Source organism: Sceloporus undulatus, chromosome 6 (assembly GCF_019175285.1).
Source record: "Sceloporus undulatus isolate JIND9_A2432 ecotype Alabama chromosome 6, SceUnd_v1.1, whole genome shotgun sequence".
Taxonomy (NCBI): domain Eukaryota; kingdom Metazoa; phylum Chordata; class Lepidosauria; order Squamata; family Phrynosomatidae; genus Sceloporus; species Sceloporus undulatus.
In genome coordinates, this window is record NC_056527.1 from 45,075,223 (window position 1) to 45,089,367 (window position 14,145).

The window sequence follows — 14,145 nt, forward strand, 5'->3', positions numbered from 1 at the left end:
GCGGCTCTTTTTGTGATGGTGGATGGTCATCTGCATTATTGATCAGGCTATTAAAATAGGGTAGTGAAGTCTCCCCCCCTGTCTGCCACCTACTTACCTGGAATGGAGCTCAGATAATGCCTTTTTATGGTTGAAATTCAACCCTAGGGGGAAGCTCCTCTCCCTCCCTACCAGAAATGCCCTCCCCAGTCCCACACATTCTTCTCACAGGGGACCATCAGGAAACGGAGAGGAGCTCCAGGTCCACCCTGATATCATAAAGAAGGAACTGAAAGCATGTAGCCAAGCAGCAAACTGTTTGCCACTCTGACATCACGTGATCCACTGGATGGGCACCATGAAGCAATCTGGTTTGTTTGACAAAGGAATATTGATATTTCTGCATTAAGACATCTCTGCAAAAATTGAAAGATTTTTAAAAGATTTGAAATTGGAAGGAATAGAATTAGGAACAACAGAATTGGACAATTTGCTGCAATCTGGAAAAACAAATCATAACAAAATTATATAGAAGATTAATAAAAATGGAGATGGAACAAGAGACAATGAAAGATAATATAAATAACTGGCCACAAAATGTAGGCCATACAATTCAACTGTCGTTTCCCCTCAATTAGTTTACTGGCAAAAAAATAAAAAATAAAAATAAAAAATGGAACAAAAATTTACAATTGAAAAGTAGTTATATTATAAAATAAACATTTTACAAGATGTTTTTCAGAGAATTGATGGTGTGGGAACTGACAACAGATGATTCCTTCAGTACTTACCATAATTCTTCTCTTGACTTTATCAGACACCGCCTTTTTTTCCAGTTTTAATAACTCCTTATATGTTATCCACTTGCCTTCTTGAAAATTTTTATTCTTGGGGAATATCAGAATCCACAGAAGTATTTTAGGACATAATCTTTTTTGTATTGTATCCATTTTTAACAGTGGTTTTCTTACATAATGATCCATCCTCTAATTCTTTATGAACGGTTTTCTTGTACCACAGATACACATGCCACCCAAATTGTGTATTTAGTACTTCTAATTGTAATAATTTCTTATTACAGGTATTATTAATTCTCCAGGGTTAGGATGTTACAGCTGGCTTGTCTGCATGATCTTATTTATTTATTTATTTATTAAGATCCCTCCCTTCTTCCAAGACTGGGACTCAGGGTGGCTTACAATATTTAAAAAACACAGTACAATTAAAAGTATACAAAAATAGTACATTAAATTACTACAATAATTAAAACAAATTGCACGTTAAAGTATCAAAGTATCAGGTGAAAGCAAATGTCTTTATTCTGGTAGCGTGTATGATTCTGTGGATACAAGAAAGACACTCCAGGGCAATTTTCCAGCCAGCTTCAGTGTAATATCCTATTTATTAAAAGTAAAATAATGTAGTTGACACACAGTTGGCAACCAATTTCAGAATGAATTAAATTAGAGTCTAGTTTAGCTGGAGGACAGTGCAAATTACAAATAGAAAGGCAAGATCTGCTAAATTTTACCATTTATATATCAGGATTAATGGTGTTGATTTTGTGTGCTGATGTTGTCCAAGTATAGTGCAGAATTTTTATTGTTTGCCAACAATCATAGTGTACAATGCAATTACTAACTGTTCTACATTTAAACAGAGCTTAAAAGAAAGCAATTAAATTAAAAAGCCCATATAGTGAACCAGGTTATCTTGAAAATTACTTGGATGGACCAATTAAATCAGGGAAGCGAATGTGTGGTCTTCTGATGTTGTTGAAAGTCAGCTCCCATAACCCTTTGCTATTGGCTAGGGCTAATGGTATCTATAATGTGACAACATCAGGCAAACCACAAGTTGCTCATTCCTAAACCATCTAGGTTGATGGCGGTGACGGATTTTCATACAAATGATACCCTGTTTCCCCAAAAATAAGACATACCCATAAAATAAGCCATAGCAGGATTTCTAAGCATTTGTGCAATATAAGCCATACCCGAAAATAAGATATAGTGATAGGCCTGGCAATATGGTGGCATGGTGCCTTGGACATCTATATGACCCACAGGCAGCTCAAAGCATCTGCAACAACAGCAGTCATAATAGACATAAAAAAGGAAAACGTGCTTTTGGAAATCACAAATCAGGCACAGAAATGAAGGCCCTTCAATGTGATTTATGTGCAGAACAACACTAGGACGGTCCTAAAATATTAAAACCTTCATGGTTCCTTCACTTCCACAAACCCACCCGTCAGATCAGCTCCCTGCAGTTTGTTTTGATCAGATAACTGGGAAATCTCTAAATCCATATCTTGGTTACCTGGGCTGCATCCACACTGCAGGAATAATCCAGTTTGACATCACTATAACTGCCATGGCCCAATGCTATAGAATTCTGGGAAGTGTAGCTTGTTGCGGCACCACAGCTCCACTCTGGTGCCACAACGTTAACTACCATTTTCGTGTTAAATAGTTTTAACATGACCACATTAACTGACATGAACATGACAACATTAATGTGACAACTATAACTACCATTTTCATGTTATGGATTTCATTAATTTGATTTTCTGTTTGTTTGAATCATATTCATTATGCATATATATGAATTAGATTTATTATGGTTTTCTCCACCATGCATTTTAATTACTCTTCTGTTGTCTGTTAGGTCTGTGTTTTCTATCAAAAATAGTATGACGTTTTCAGGTGTTTTGATGCTTGTGGAGCAAATGTTGAGAGACAAAATGAAGAAAGGAGCTTTATTTATTAAGCTTAATGGTATAGCTATTAATTTCATTGTCATTCTCCTTTACCCTGCCAACTATAAATGCATTTTCACAACTAAAACCAACATAACTACTGGAACTAATGTGTTTCATTTTTAAATTGACTTTTAAGAGCTTTTTTCCTGCCAATTTCCAACAGAAGAAAGTCAAGGCAGTGGACAAACAAAACATGCAATATTTAAAACATGCAAATAAATTCAATGTCCTATTCATACAACAAATAAATACTGTTGGTCCTTGACATCTGCTTGGGTTTGGTTCCAGGACCCCCTGTGGACACCAAAATCAGTGGATACTCAAGTTACATTAAATACAATGGCATAGTAAAATGTTGTCTCTTAAAGAAAATGGCAAAATCAAGGTTTGCCTTTTGGAATTTATTTTTAAAAAAATATTTTCAATCCATGGATGGCTGAATCTGTAGATAAAGAATCTGTGGATACAGAAAGCCAACTGTAAAGAGATCCCACAATTTATTAGGGTTCTTAATCATCAATGGGTAAAACGCTCAAGGATTAGTGACATCTTTAGCAAAACGCCTTCAAAAAATATCAACGATTTTACACACTGTCTAAAAGGCTACAGTCATCAAACTTGGGTCCTCCAGATATTTTGGACTTCAACTCACAGAAGCCCCTGTCAGCATGGTGATCGGTCAGGGAAGCTGAAACAGTACCTCAAATAACATCTTGGATAACAGATAAATTCCACTCTTTTTTTTTAATGTATGCACACTTAGAATTTTATTGAGACTGGATGAATTTTATTATAGCTAGGCTTAGACTGCATCTGCACTGCAAAAACCACACAGTTTGACACCACTTTAACAGTCATGGGTTAATGCTATGGGATTCTGGGAATTGTAGTTTGGTGCGTCACTATTGCTCATTGACAAGTAAGGCAAAATATTTCACAAAACAATAAATCCCAGAATTCCATAGCATTGAGCCATGGCAGTTAAAGTGGTGTCAAACTGTGCAGATAAGTACTTAATCATGTTTAAAACAGAACTATGTATTGACATTAATATCATGGTTGTATCAGCTAAATTAAGCATGGATTCTGGCTGCAAGGGAAATGCAAAGGCAGAGGTAGCATCTATCTTTGTCCCAGCAGCTTGGCTACTTCCCAGGTGCCTTTCATTTAGCCAAAGTTTCTTGGACGACTTTGGCTCCAATCACCCAATGACAAGGCATTTGGTTGGCTGGGAGATGGGATTTCACAGGCATCCCTGAAGACTGAAATCATCACACTGGTCTGCCTGGGGTTCATAAAGATGTTCTCTGGCTGTGCTTTGACCACTTAAAGTATGAGCAGGAAAGTGTAGTTTGCACCACATGCTTCCTTGGGACTGTGAGAAGGCTATTTCATCACGTTTTCCCCACCTCCCACATTTTAGGTCCAGGAAAAGGTTTTTTATAAAGGAAATTAACTTATTTTTATTAACTTTTTTCATTTTTACTCACTGGTTGCCCTTCCTCTTTCTGGTAGGCCAGCAAATTCTCCTAATACTTTATTTAAATATAAATCCATTTGGACCCAACCCAACCCAACCCCTTAATTAACCTACTTTGTAATTATCCTATTTAGTTTCTCAGAGTGTGGGTAAGGTGACATTAGATTAAATAAGTATAAATGTAGGCGGGAATCCCGTATGGGAGTTGCATCTTCATAAGTAGACTTAGGTGTGTGAGAATTAAAATGGGAAGATATGTAACGCTTATATAAACATCTACTAATGCATCTCGAAAACAACAACAACAAAAAAAACCCTTACCTTACAAAGGCTACTTGACTGAGGTCTCATTCCCACTTACAGATAAATTGGTGTGTGATCCGAATCGATGGATCGATTTGACATTGGAGCGTGGTTCCCACTACATTTGCCCTGATTGCATTTTCTGTCATTTTTGGCATCAAAATAATCCACTTGTGGTTAGCATTCACAAATGAATCGATTCAAAATGATTCAGCTCTAGCCGGCTGAGGGGCAAATTTGAATCGATTCCAATCTGCTTGTGGTTCACACTTGCGTTGAATTGATTTGGTGAAAAAGAAACTGAAAAAGTCAGTGTCAAAAAGACGCAGGTTAAATCGGTCTGGTGCATGGCCACCCCTCACCAAATCACTTCATTGAATCGATTTAAGTGGGAACCAGGGTTGTTTGAACTGGTTCAAACCGAATAGCGATCTAGTTTAAAAGGTAGTGGGAATGAGGCCTGACTTGACTCATTGCTCAGCAAGGATGTAGGCGGCAGATTTTGAACTGCAGGCACCACTCATGACAGTCCTCATGCAGGGAGATGTTTCAATCCACATCACCAAACCACCTCTACCCATTTTCGTCTTCACCAGGACCACTTTTTTTGTAAAGATAATTGAATCTCAATTGCCCGTTCAAGACCAAGCCATCCAAAATATTTTGCATTACAACAAGGATAGATTGTTGCTAGAAAAACCCACTCCTTCTTGCCACCCTCAACTCTCTGAGGATTACCGTTAAGATCTCAGGGTACAAGGAAGCCATCCCTTTGTGTGTATGTGCTGGGACATCATCATCCCTGCCAAACAAAACATTCCCATGCTTTGACTCTATAAGCCCTGGCTCCGCTGCAATACTGCTGCTCAGGGCACTGGGAGCATGTGAACAGCTTCATGAGAAGCAGTTGCTGCTCCTTTCTAGTAAGTAGCTAGTATATCAACTTTCAGGAAATAATGACTCCACAAAATTGTGACAACAAAAACCCTTCCCTCTGTTGTGGTGCCTGCTGTGAAGAAGCATAGACATTAACCCCATGTAATTAAGTGATAATATTTATGGACTTCAACTTTGCATTTTCCTATGGTATCTATGGTATCCTGCTGATAGACTAACAACAAACGAAAGTTCTTCTTCTATTAACATTAAGGTTGTTGAACAAATATGAACAGAAAACCATTCTTCAAAAGGGAGCTGCTTGTGTTCCCCCTCTTGCATCCCAGCAGAACAGCTTTTAAGATTCAAACTGTCTATTCCATGGGGTCACCTTCTTTTCTTTGAATTGTCTCCAGAAAGAACATTGGAGACATCTGCATTTGGAGGCCCTCATCTCTTTTTCACTCATGGATAAAAAAGCAGCTTGAGGATGGCATTGACACCAGGGGGGCACACACATTGAAATAGCCTCTCCTTGCCACAATTTTTTTTTGTTTTGTTTCTTTTTCAGAAGGTTGGCCAAAGACATTTTGTCACCAGAATAAGATGACATCCCTTTCGTTCCATGTTCAAAACCTCACTTGGCAAGCAGTTTAATTTGTTCAGCATTGGCAATGGTCACTATTTTCCAGGTTACATGAGGCTAGCTTAGAAGGCAGAGATCAGGACAAATGGGAATGATTCTCTCCTTCAGTGCCTTATGGTGATCTCTCAGCATCTGTCACACAAGGTAGCAGCCTCATGCATCCCTTGCAGATGCAGTCCATTCAGGAGCCTTCTTTGCTGTGAAGTCTGACCTTAAATTATCTTATCAGAAGGCGTAAACTTTATTTTTCATCTCCCTACCTCCCCACAGTTTCCTACAGAATGACTCATCAATCACCTTCAGATTTTCCTAGCAATCAATATACAATGTGATCCAGTGGCACTCGCCCATGCTTCTTCCAGCTGGTAATGCTAGAAAAAACTGTGCTAAAAACACCACAACATTAAAAAAAACCTTTTAAAAAAGAAACATAGAAAGCTACTTTATACCAAATGTTGTGAACTCAGGTGGGCAGTGGTTCTACAACATTACAGTCAAGATTCTTTCCTGACTCTATCAGATGAGATCCCTGGTGTTATCTGATGGTCTTCCATCTGAGTAATAACCAGGCCCTGATCCTGCTTAGCTTCCAAATCAGATTATATTGGGTATGTTCTGGTTACTCTTGTGGTAGAAAAGGCTAGGCTTTAAAAAACCTTAGCCATTTTTAAGAACACCCAAACCTCCAAAGCAATGAATGTGAGAAGGAAATCCCCAGTATCTCCAACAAGTAAAGATAGAAGAATCCACACTGCTATTTTTGATCACTGATCAAAGGCAATGGGGATTTTCTCCTCCTCTCCATCAGCAGGAAGAGAATAATAATAATACTAAAATTTATTTATATATCGCTATTCCATTCGATCACAGCGGTGTACAACAATCGCAATAACGATACAATACAAGATAAAAATTGCAATAGATAATTAAAACTTACAAAACAGTGCACAGTATACATAAAATCAACATTTAACCAAGCCAGTAATATACTTGAAGATGTTAATCATATGGGGGGGGGGCACACATATCACGGAACATCAGGGAAGGCTTGATGAAACAAAAAGGTCTTCAGTCTCTTTTTAAAGAGATCCAGGGAGGTGGCGGCGCAGAGCTCCTCGGGGAAGGTGTTCCAGATCCCAGGGGCCAAGATGGAAAATGCCCTTTGAGAGGTTGACCTATATCTTTTGGAAGGGATCCTCAATAAGCTCTTCTCAGATGACCTGAGTGTGCGGGGCGGATTATATGGGGAGAGGCGGTCCTCCAAGTACCAAGTGGGGCTTTGAAATGGAAGCCTTTAGGAGGAAGGGACTGGACTCTCCATGAGTCAGATTGGTCCTGTAGGTCAGACTGGTTCCTCTGCTTACAGACTATATCTGATACAACAGAGAAAACTTTTGACAACATATGTTGGCCATTAATGTTCTTATTGTTAGAAAAGACGAATTTTGGAGACTGGATTAAATCAATACACGACACTCAATGAGCACAGATTTTAAGAAATGGAGATTGGACTAAATCCTGTCTGGTTCAGAGGGGAACCAGACAGGGCTGTCCCTTATCATCTTTGTTGTTTTTACTTGTGTTCAAAATCTTTAATGGGGAGATAAGAGAAGGAAAACAAGAGTGCAAATATTGAAGATCAAAGTTTTAAGATAAGGGCCTTTGCAGATGACTTGGTGATATCTTTAGAGAATCTATTAGAGGATACTGAAAGGTTAAATTTAATTTTGAAAAAGTATGGAGACTTGGCAGGTTTTAAAATTAAGAAAGACAAAACAGTTATCCTGAGTAAAATTATGACAAAAAAATCAACAAACCCAGATGTCAGAGAAATCTGTCTATATGATTGACAAAAAAGGTAAATACTTGGGAGTAAACATTTTGAGTAAGAATTCCAACTTATTGAAAGATAACTATGCTAAAACCTGGACTGAAATTAAACAAGATCTTCAGAAATGGGAAAAATTGAAACTGTCATAATTGGGAAAGATTTATGTAATCAAAATGAATGCGTTACCTAAAATTTTATTTCTGTTTCAAAATATACTGATTTGGCTAGTGATATGCCATGCAAGAAATGGCAAAAGGATATTTCAACTTTCATCTAGCAAGGCAAAAAAAAAAAAAAACACACACAAGAGTTACATTCAAAATACTGCAAGACAAAGAGGAGGTTTGGGCTCACCAGATTTAAAGTTATACCACAGTATTATGTTTGTTGTTTGGTATGGATGAAAGGTTGGATAACACTAAGAAATGTAAGAATGCTACAATTATAAGGCTTTGATTTCGGATTTGGTTGGCACAGACTTATTTGGTATGATAAAGACTGCATCTGCACTGTAGAAATAATGCAGTTTGACACCGCTTTAACTGCCATGGTTCAGTGCTATGGTTAATCCAAAATCCAGATTTGTCATACTTTCATCTGGCCAAATAGAAGGGGCAACCATCCACCCATCACACCCCCTGAGCACTAGCTTTTGAAGCTCATTGGCTTCTTTATCAGGCAAAGATGGCACAAAAATCTGTCACAGGTTGCATCTTATTTGTTTCAGTGTTACAGAAAGAATGTTCAGTAAGATAGAAAGTTAACACTTCACTGGTGGCATCACTGGGATTGGTGTCACCCAATGCAGTAAGTCACCCCCAAGCTGCCTGGCACACCCCGAGGTCAGGCCCATGGTCCCTCGTTTGTAGATCAGGCCAGTGTGGAAGAGCAAGGCTGGCTTCCTTGCTGTTGACAGTTGATGGACCATGGTAGCAAAAGGGACAGCCCATCTCCCAGGCCATTCTGGTTACCCATCATGTTCTCAAGTCCCAAAGGGGGATGAGACACCATTCAATGAAGGGAGAGGCCTCCAGGAGTACAAGTGCAAGAGGTCCTGGGAGAGGAAGATGCCTGGGACCAATCTCATGAGGGGGATACACATAAGTGTACTTACCCTTTTGGTACCCCTCTCAGGGTCTGAAATGCTGGTAGGTAACTCCGTGGTAGAGGTGGGAGGTCCAATTGTGCAGCCACAGTGGGGCAGGATGGAATTCTTGGGCGGACACACAAAGTTCTTGCTGTGGAAAGCCTGGACACTTGAGCCCTTCTGCAGCTTGGAGCCATCAGGCCAATAGTCCGTCGTGAATAGCCAATCATTGGGATGCTGAGGAAGGTGGCATCCTTGCTGCCACTGAGGAAGTGGTCTGAGGTACCTGAAGGGGTGAGCTGTGTCCCAGGCTATTCTGGTCTACCCACCTTGTTCACATCTTCTGAAGGGATCCAGTTGCTATATTGTGACAGGAATGGCCTCCACGATTTCACTGTGGTCTTCCAAGAGTGTCTGCCTGGCTCGCTGCCTCTGGAAAGGTAAACCAAGTCATTTCCAAGACTTTCAGTCTCCAGGAGTCCCAGTCTACCCATGGAGGGGCACAGCAGTATGGACCAGAAGGCAACCCCTTCCTAGAACGCCACCAGGAAACACCCCCTCTGAGGTATCACCTGGTGTGGTCTGTACTCCTCTTCCCAGCTCCCACAAAAAAGAAAAATGGCAGAAAAGTGGCAGGAACAAAAAGCAGCAAAAGAAGATGATAAAATTTTACTTCTCCATTGCAGCTGCAAAATATCTTCCTTTGAGATCTGGTCTGGCCCAACAAAAGTTGACAGGCTGAAAGGATGGGGCTACTATCTTACTTGTGTGATAATATCTATATATGTCATTTTTATCCCTCCTTTCTCCCAAGTTGGGACCCAAGGCAGCTCACTATATATATATATAACTATAAAAACAATTCAAATAATCCGATTAAAATGATAATTTGTTTTTTTAAAAATACACCATACAAAATTTAAAACATACAAGGTTAAAAATAGACTAACCCCCCCCCCCTGCATTAAAACCAGGCACAGGAGTCCTATCCCTTATTTCAGGGTCGCTCTAGTTCCCCACTTGTTTCCTGCATAAAGTCAAAAGCTCCTAAGGTGGGAGAGTTGGACAGTTCTTTCAGGAAGTTTCCAAGCTGTCAGTTCTGGAGAAAAAAGTTATTTGAGGTGACAGCAAGTGGTCAATAAAATCAATTTAGAGTGCTTTATCTTGTTCTTGAGAATCCACTTTTTCAGGTGCGCATTCCCCTGCTTTGTGGCTGAATTAGGTGAAGGTATCTTCAAGTTAAGAAAATTCAGGTAAGATTCCGCTTCCCTCCTCCACATTGACTCAGGAAGTGACTGGAATTGAGATAGTAAATTCTAGTTCTCCATTACAGCCATACAGTCTCTTTAAGACAGTTAATTACTTAGAACTGCTGATAGTTACCTAGAAGAATTGGTATACAAATGGTTAAAGAGTGCACCAGTTCTACTGATGCGTTGCTGTCTATCTAATGTTTCTGTGTAATGATTATCTTGGTCTTTCTTTTTATTTAAAAAACCAAGCCAGACCAAATCAGCCCCTTGCTTCCTGCAGAACAAATGGAGCTTGCAAATGTTGGGTTGTGCTTGTCAGACTCTACCAAAAAACTTTTTTCCTGTTTTGTCATTCTTCCATGATAACAAGTGAGACATATGAGGCACTCAGTGGTAATCTGTTTTTTGGCGTATCTTCCGTAGACCCCACTGGTTAGAATCTGGAAGCATTTTTCATTTTTTCTTCTTTATAAGGTTTTGATATGACCTTAAATGATGTCTACTATTATGGTTTCCAACAGGTCAATGGATAACATTTCAGTCGTTTTGAAATGGCCATCATACTCCCATAGGCATGAAGGGAAGTTGAAGTATAAATGAGGATCAGTGAGCAGATGCATATATTTTAGACATTTTAGACATTTGATTGCATTAAAAAAAATTTTTTTTGGACAGTAGTAGTGAAATGAACCATTAGCATCTATAGGCTGAAATACCAAGATACATAGAAGAAGCATGGAAGTGGGGTCAGGAAAAGTAACATTTGTTCCTTCCATCCCAAGCTCTATCAGACTGCTGTCTTTCTTGGCTTGGCTGAAAACAGGATTAAAACTGTGCTGCCATCTTCAGCTGGAGAGCTGTTTTGTTACAGTGAACATATTCCTTGGAAACATGTGGCTCAGATTACCATCAAACATACTCTCTACAAGTTAGCCTCAAAAAGATACTTCAGTTGGTGTAAAATGCAAAGTAGGGCTGCAGACAGAAAACTGATTTTTTGTCCATATTAGAAAACAGTGATATTGTATCGACTCTGGTAGCTGCCAACTGTACTGTATGTTCCAGCCAAATTCAAGCTACTGGTTCTTACGTTTAACATACAACACATTGTAGCACCCCTTTGATGCATCAGCCAACAACATCAACAAGTCTTCAAACTGTTAGCTTTGTCCAACCACACCTGTAGCTGAGCCTCATCAGAGTCTTGAGCGCTTTGCCTTCGGGGTGGTTGTGTAACCACCACTAGGAGTAGACATTAAAAACTTCCAGGTTGAGGGAGGATTTTTTTCCAGGAATAGTGATACCACCTTAAGAGTATCAGAGAAGAACATTTCATGGAATGATGCCTTTACCACTTCTAGAACGGTGTGGAGAAAGTGGGATTTGTGGGCCACATGCAGCCCCCAGGGATGTTTTGATGGCCCCCAACTTTTGGTGACTTGGAACACCTCTTGGGGAATTGTGGCAGACAATATTGGAACCTTTTCCCCGTCCCTCCAGCTGTTTTAGGCCGCAAACATCTGTTTTTTATAACAAGAAGTAATTCAACAGTTTACTTCTGGGTCACTTCTGATTGGAAAAGGGGCATCTCCAAGGCTTAAAATGATCTAAAGATGACTAAATCATGTTATAATAGCCTCCCGTATCTTCCAGGGGGTGGTGTGGGACATTTAGAGGGCAAAACAATTTTTCCAAAAGGAGCCCTGTTGGCACAGTAGTTTAATGCCAGTATTGCAGCCATATGTTTGTAAGTTCGATCCCAGGCAGGGCTCCAAAGTCCACTCAGCCTTACATCCTTTTGTGGGTCGGTAAAATAAGTACCCAACTTGCTGAGGGCAATTGGCTTACAGATTGTAAACTGCTTAGGGAGTGCTAGTTCACTGATAAGTGGTATAGAAATGTACTTGTTATCATTATTGTTTCTTCTGTATGATTTTTTTTCTTTAAAACCCCCAGCCCCCCCATTTCGGTAATACTAGAACCATTGAGATCCATGTAAATGTTGGCATTACATCCAGCAATTGAATGGTTGGGACTAGGATTTGGATCTGCCTCTAAGACTTCTCTGCTTTATTTTTTCTTTAATACAGCAGCAAGGGCTGAAGTCAAATCTCTTCTTAGTGACTCCCTAGGGCTACAACGTCTCTGGTGATAATAGCAATACTCCAAGAGATGCGCCAGGCTCCTGTCAGTGGCTTCCCAGACTCAACCTAGAGTCACCATTGAAGGCTCCTGCTGAGGGAAGCAGGAGGAGTGACTAGGCAGTATGGCCTATTGGTCAACAATGCTGGATGCTAAGGCTGGCTCAGATGGTAGCACCACTCAAACTGCAAGAGAAGCAGCTGTTTTACACCAGCTATTTTCTGTTTTGAATGTTTCAGGCTGAAAGAGAAGCATAAGCTTGGCTTGCATTTGCCCACAAAGAAGCGAATTCATCATGTTGAGTTGTACAAATGCTTTTGATAATTACCACAATTATGCTCGCCACTAAACCACCATATATAAAGACTCCAACCATTCAGTGTGGCAACGTGCTCATTACTCCCTCTGTTTGTTTTCATTAACTAAAGATTTAACTGCCTTGGTAACCAATGATTCTGTCTATATTTGTAGTTGGCCTGAGGTCAGGGCAACATGCAAATGTTTCTTTTCAGGGTTGAAAGTCTATGATTTGTGTCAAGCTATTAATCCATTATTATGCCTTGTCTGTTGGCCCTCATGAGAAAAAAATAGGAAAAGGAAAAGGAAGAATAAAAAGGATCAGTCAGTGGTTTCTTTTCAAAAGGGTGAAGAAAGAAGAGGAAAAACTCTAAACTTAATATTAAGTCTGTATTTAAGCTTAAAGAAAGTGGAAAATGGAGATTAAGATGAAATGTTTGCTGTAGAAACATATCCAGAAAAATTAAGCCAATAAACTGGGTACTGGTAACCTGTTGTCTTCCAAATGTTATTAGACCTCAACTCTTGGCCCCTTTAACTGCAGGCTGATCAGACCCAATGAAAATGGGAGTCCAAGAAAATTTAGCAGGTGACAGGTTTTCCATTTCTTCTGTACAAGTGTGTTTTCTCCCACTATGTATAGAAGGAACAAATATCTGAGGTCAAACAGAAAATAGAAGCAAGGGGAGAAAGTTTTTTGAAAGCATGTATCTGTAAAGGTCGACTAGGGACATGGTCAGTTTCAGTATTCTTCTAAGAGACTCCATTACAGCTTCGAATTAAATGAGAAACAACAAGTTCAGCACGGGTCAATAGTTCTGTTTGAGTCATGGGGTGCTTTGCTTTGGGCAGGCAGAGGAATTAGCTCTGATCATAATAAAAATTAATTTGTTCAAGAGACTGTAAACAGCTCAGTCTCTCATAGGCAATTTGAAATATGCTACACTGTCAGAACTCTAGCCCACCACAAACTGACTGCTCCAAGGGGGAAAAAAAATGAAATCGAGCCAATGGCCTGATATTTTAAGAAGGTGAAGTCATGTCTTTGCTACTAAGTGAAATGAACCCAGTGAGCAGGTCACATGTATGCCTGAACAGTTCTGGGACCCACAGAGCCAAGTTGCAAACTAAAATGTCAACGATGAACAGATCTAATGTTGCCTTTTGACCCTAAACCTATGGACAAAATGGGATGTGACATGGAGTTCTATGTCTTTCCTCTCAAGCATTTTTAAAATAAAAATTGCAACTCATTCTGACCACAAAATAATTCATTTTTGAGTCTAATCAATGAAGCAATATAGTAACGAATAGACGTTCACAGTATTTGAGCCATGATCGAACCTACCTGTTTCAATTCAATCTACTTTGTGTTCACATTCAGCAATGGATCGATTCAACATGGAGTTGCCTCACAGGGGTGAAAGCACCACAGGCAACTGATTCAGATTCGCAGCCCGTTCACATTAGCACTGAGTCGATTCATT